Consider the following 6,164-nt stretch of genomic DNA (forward strand, 5'->3'; position numbering starts at 1 on the left):
ATTTTCACTGCAAAGTAAAGGAGCTGTTACAGTGGAGGATTACTGGACTGAATGTCAATATTATGACATAGTATGAGTGTGTTTCATGTTTGGTAATTGCAATCATTGTTGCTTTTGTTGTGGTCATCCATGTACAATGCTTGGTGTCAGTCTATTTATCTCTTGTAAAAATAAAATACAGTGTGTGTGTGTGGAAAAAAAAAAAAAAAAAGAAACTAAAAATGCAACTACCATATGACCCAGCAATCCCACTACTGGGCATATACCCTGAGAAAACCATAATTCAGAAAGACAAATGTAGCACAATGTTTATTGCAGCACTGTTTACAATAGCCAGGACATGGAAGCAACCTAAGTGCCCTTCGACAGATGAATGGATAAAGAAGATGTGGCACATATATATAATGGAATATTACTCAGCCATAAAAAGAAACAAAATTGAGTTATTTTTACTGAGGTGGATGGACCTAGAGTCTGTCATACAGAGTGAAGTAAGTCAGAAAGAGAAAAACAAATACCGTATGCTAACACATTTATATGGAATCTAAAAAGAAAAAAAAATTGGTTCTGAAGAATCTAGCGGCAGGAGAGGAATAAAGATGCAGATGTAGAGAATGGACTTGAGGACATGGGGAGGGGGAAGGGTAGGCTGGGACGAAGTTAGAGAGTGGCATGGACATATATACACTACCAAATATAAAATAGATAGCTAGTGGGAAGCAGCCACATAGCACAGGGAGATCAGCTTGGTGCTTTGTGACCACCTAGAAGGCTGGGATAGGGAGGGTGGGAGGGAGACACAAGAGGGAGGGGATATGGGGATATATGTATACGTATAGCTGATTCACTTTGTTATACAGCAGCAACTAACACAACAATCAAAAGCAATTATACTCCAATAAAGATGTTAAAAAAAAAAAAAAAAAGAAATCATGATACAGTAAAAAAAACAAAAAAAAAAGTTAGGGCCTAGGAAGTAAGCCTTGAGCCAGGCAGGCCTGGGTGTCTATCCCAGCTCCACCACTTTCTATGTGACCATGAGCAAGTTATTTAGGAGACCTGAACCTAGATTTTCCTAAATTAAATGTAGAGCTGTTACGCACAGTAGAAATAATGGGATAGCCTGCTTATAGGTACTCGACAACTTTAAGCTGTTATTATTGTTGGTGGTGGTATTTAAACTGCTCGACACAAACCATCAATGTAGTACAAATGATCAGGCCAAAAAGTGTCACCCTGGTCAACTGTATTAACAAAAATAATCTGTAAAAAACTTATAAAAGGCTGATTGCATGTCCTTTTAGTATTTTACTGGAGCACTGCTAACAGCCTCACCCCAAAATTACTTAACTCTATAGGGAGATATACTCTGTCTTGTTACTTACTATTAATTAAGCCCAGACTCTGTGACATAAGATGTCAATTTGTGTCACATTTTCATTTTATATCTGTCTGAGAGTCATGCCTTTAATTTTCTGAAGATTATATTCTGACAACAACTTGAATGATGGGTTGAGCCAAAAAGATATGGTTGGTTGGGTTTTCAGAAATGCTATGTAGACAGGCACCAATTTAGCTGAGAATAAAAAACAGAAAATAGCTTCTTTTCGGCCAGAACCTCCATCTTCCAGTAATTCGCCAAAATGACCAACACAAAGAGAAAGAGGAGGGGCACCCGCTATATGTTCTCTAGGCCTTTTAGAAAACATGGAGCTGCTCCTTTGGCCACATACATACAAATCTACAAGAAAGGTGATATTGTAGATATCAAGGGAACGGGCACTGTTCAAAAAGGAATGCCCCACAAATGTTGCCATGGCGAAACTGGGAGAGTCTACAATGTTACCCAGCATGCTGTTGGCATCATTGTAAACATACAAGCTAAGGGCAAGATTCTTGCCAAGAGAATTAATGTGCGTATCGAGCATGTTACGCACTCTAAGAGCTGAGATAGCTTCCTGAAACGAGTGAAGGAAAATGATCAGAAAAAGAAGGAAGCCAAAGAGAAAGGTACTTGGGTTCAGCTGAAGCGCCAGCCTGCTCCCCCCAGGGAAGCACACTTCGTGGGAACCAATGGAAAGAATCCTGAACTGCTGGAGCCCATTCCCTATGAATTCATGGCATGATGGGGGTAAAGAAAATAAAAGACCTGGACTATAAAAAAAAAAAAAAAAAAAACAGAAAATAAAAAACAAGGTACGGAGGCATCTTATTTTCAATTAAAAGTTACCACTGATTTTTTAAAAAAAACTTTCTAAGTTTTATCTCATATCCATAATATTAACCAAAAGAATGCTAGGATGGAACATAATTATAGGATACAGTGAAGAGGGTAACGAAACAATGTACCTCTAACTACATTATCCATACCTTGGTTTGGAAATGGATTCTATTTCCTTCCTTCCACATCTCAGTTTGTAGAGTTTGTCCTGGATATACTGGTTTTGCAAAACGAACCTTTAAAAAAAATGTGTTTTAGGGTTAAGAATGTTTTAATATGAAACTTTTCCACTTTGCAGGGGGGTGGTATTTGGGGGGAAGGTTGGAGAGCATAAAAGGAAGAAACAGAGACTGGACTATACTTAAATTCATAAAAATAGTAGTATGATGAAATTAGTAGAGATATAGTTAGTAAAAGTTAATTCTTTATCTTTCAAAATATAGAATCAATAAATAGTTTAATCTTGACAAATCAAAACACAGAAGAATAATCATATTAAGTAGAGTTATATAGGTAACCACCAGAACAACTTAAGAGAAGCAGTTAAAAGTAGCACTAGGGGCTTCCCTGGTGGCGCAGTGGTTGAGAGTCTGCCTGCCAATGCAGGGGACACGGGTTCGAACCCTGGTCTGGGAGGATCCCACATGCCGTGGAGCAACTGGGCCCGTGAGCCACAACTGCTGAGCCTGTGCGTCTGGAGCCTGTGCTCTGCAGCGGGAGAGGCCGCGACAGTGAGAGGCCCGCGCACCGCGATGAAGAGTGGCCCCCACTTGCCGTAACTGGAGAAAGCCCTCGCACAGAAACGAAGACCCAACACAGCCATAAATAAATTAATTAATTTAATTAATTAATTAAAAAAAAAAGCACTAATTAAGTCTGAGGAATAAGACCTGGGGTTGTTGTATAGGACAGAATAATTACATTTTTTATTTCTTAATTTTCTATACTATTTTATTTGCTCTGTGTATATATTATTCGCTGGTTTTTAAAATAATTATAATAATAACTATAAAATAGTTATAATAATGAGAATAATCAGTGTTATCAAAGGCAAGACATCAGAAAATAAATTTCCACTGCTGCATGGAGTACAAACTGATAAAAGCTTTTGGAGCTATTTGACACTGCCTTAAAGTTTTGTTTTGTTTTGTTTTAAGTGTATGTCTTTCGATTTATGCAAAACTGTGCAGAGTCAGTTTTCTTTGCAATTTATAATGGATGAAAACTTGAAGCTAACTTAAAAGTGCAAAACTAGGGCTTCCCTGGTGGTGCAGTGGTTAAGAATCCGCCTGCCAATGCAGGGGACACGGGTTCGAGCCCTGGTCTGGGAAGATCCCACATGCCGCGGAGCAGCTGGGCCCGTGAGCCGCAATTACTGAGCCTGCACGTCTGGAGCCTGTACTCTGCAACAAGAGAGGCCGCGATAGTGAGAGGTCCGCGCACCGCGATGAAGAGTGGCCCCCGCTCGCCGCAACTAGAGAAAGCCCTTGCACAGAAACGAAGACCCAACACAGCCAAAAATAAATAAATAAATAAACTCCAATCTCTTTAAAAAAAAAAAAAAAGAATGGAGGCAGAGAGAACACTTAGAAAGTGAGAGATGATGGTGGTCAAAGTGAGGGGGACAGAAATAGGATTCTAAATGTATTGAAGGGAGAGAATCAAAGAACTTGGTACCTGCCTGGGTGTGAAAGATGGTAAAAGAAACGCTAAGGATACCTAGATTGCTGTCACTTTCACCTCCTAAATCTCTCTCTGCTTCTCCCACTTCTCTCCATCTCTCCACCACCACCTAACCTACCATCATTTCATTTGAACTACCACAACAGACTTCTAACTAGGTACCTGCATGTCCACTCTGACCAACTTTAAAACATGCTCTCCTATTACGTCTGAAGTTATTTTTTCCCAAAGTCAACCTGATTACCAACCTCATTATGCCAAATCCTTCTATTTTAAGTTCTAATGGTATCATGTATGTTTCATCTGTAATGTTCATCACATATAGTTGCAAGTGTACATTTATTTGTGTGGCTTTTTGATTACTGGCTGCCCTCCCCACCAACTAGGTTATAGGATCCATGAGGGCAGAGTCCAGATTTGTTTCCATTCTCCATTTATTCACAACCCTAGCAGAAAGCCTAGAAGTTAGGAAGTAATCAAGAAATAATTGTCAAATTGCTGATGATCTCCTCAGGTGATCAACTCCACATCCAATCAAACACCAAGCCCACTCCCTACATATCTCTATAATTTCTCCACTTATATCCATCCCCATGCCCACAATCCTATTCGATCAACCACGGTCTCTAACCTAGATTATTACAACAGTCTCTTAGAAAATCTCCTTCTCTCTATCTCATTCCCTTAAAATCCAAGCATTACAAACATGAGCCAGAGTTGATGCTTTCTAAAATCCATGTTTGATCATATAATTCTCTCCTTTCAGTCCTTCAGTGGTTATCTATTGTCTTTAAAATAAAAGCCAAACTTCTTCACCTGACCACACACTGCACACTGCCTCAGGTTAAAAAAAGGGCTGTGTGAAAACTTAGGCTGTAATACTAAACTGAAGACTCAAACTGAGACGGTGGAGCAGGAGGACACGGAACTCACCTCCCCACCAACAAACACATCAAAAATACATCTACATGTAGAACAATTCTCACCGAAAACTAAGTGCAGACTAACAGAAAGACCTGTACAACCAAGACTATAAGAAAGACCCACCGGTAATTGGGTAGAAAGGGAAGAAAAGCGATCAGGTCAGGACCTGTGTCCCTGAGAGGGGACTCAGAGGAAAAAGGAGATTACACGGGAAGAGACCTTCCCTGGGGAGTGAGCAGTTCAAGTCACACATTGGGCGCCCCAGCCCTGGTGTCCAACAAGGGGAACACGAGTCCCCTTGGCTGGTTGGAGGGCCAGTGGGATTAACAGGAGGGCTGTGGGAAGCCTGGACTCCGGGAGCAGGTGAACACTTACGTGCCCCCGAGGCAGGGCAGAGAGGGCAGACTGAAACCACTTGGGTAGCTGACTGGTTTCCTACGACTGCCCTGGTCGCCAGCCTGAGCTGAGAGAACACGCCAGCACCATGAGCCTCGTGTCGCAGCTTCACACTCTGGGCTGCCATGATTGAGGAAAATGCTCAGCCATGAGACACTGAGGAGGTTCAAACTCTACGTGGCAACTGAGCAGTGAGGGGGCAGCAATTACTGGTGGCTGCACAGGGGCCCCAGATCTCTGATGGTGGCCATGCCAAACGAAACCCATGCTCCGGGAGTATTACTCAGCCATAAAAAGAAACGAAATGCAGTTATTTGTAGTGAGGTGGATGGAGTTAGAGTCTGTCATACAGAGTGAAGTAAGTCAGAAAGAGAAAAACAAATACTGTATGCTAACACATATATATGGAATCTAAGGGGGGAAAAAAAAAGGGTCATGAAGACCCTAGTGGCAAGATGGGAATAAAGACACAGATCTACTAGAGAATGGACTTGAGGATATGGGGAGGGGGAAGGGTAAGATGTGACAAAGTGAGACAGTGGCATGGACATATATACACTACCAAACGTAAAATACATAGCTAGTGGGAAGTAACCACATAGCACAGGGAGATCAGCTCTGTGTTTTGTGACCACCTGGAGAGGTGGGATAGGGAGGGTGGGAGGGAGGGAGATGCAAGAGGGAAGAGATATGGGAACATATGTATATGTATAACTGATTCACTTTGTTATAAAGCAGAAACTAACACACCATTGTAAAGCAATTATACTCCAATAAAGATGTTAAAACAAACAAACAAACAAAACAAAACCATGCTCCGACCGTCACTGACCGTCACCATGCTCCACACCCGCCCCTCTTGCTCCACCACTGCTCCCCTCTGGAGTAAGGGTGCCAGTGCTGGGAGGGGGGGGAAGCACACACTTAAAGGAAACTTAGC

The 6,164-nt window shown here is 41.6% G+C and overlaps 1 pseudogene; it reads left to right on the forward strand.

Moving 5' to 3' along the window:
- The first annotated feature begins 1,640 nt into the window (after positions 1 to 1,640).
- On the forward strand, positions 1,641 to 2,126 carry LOC130707058 (60S ribosomal protein L21-like; annotated as a pseudogene).
- Positions 2,127 to 6,164: the final 4,038 nt, after the last annotated feature.

Source organism: Balaenoptera acutorostrata, chromosome 2 (genome assembly GCF_949987535.1).
Source record: "Balaenoptera acutorostrata chromosome 2, mBalAcu1.1, whole genome shotgun sequence".
NCBI classification, from domain to species: Eukaryota; Metazoa; Chordata; class Mammalia; order Artiodactyla; family Balaenopteridae; genus Balaenoptera; species Balaenoptera acutorostrata.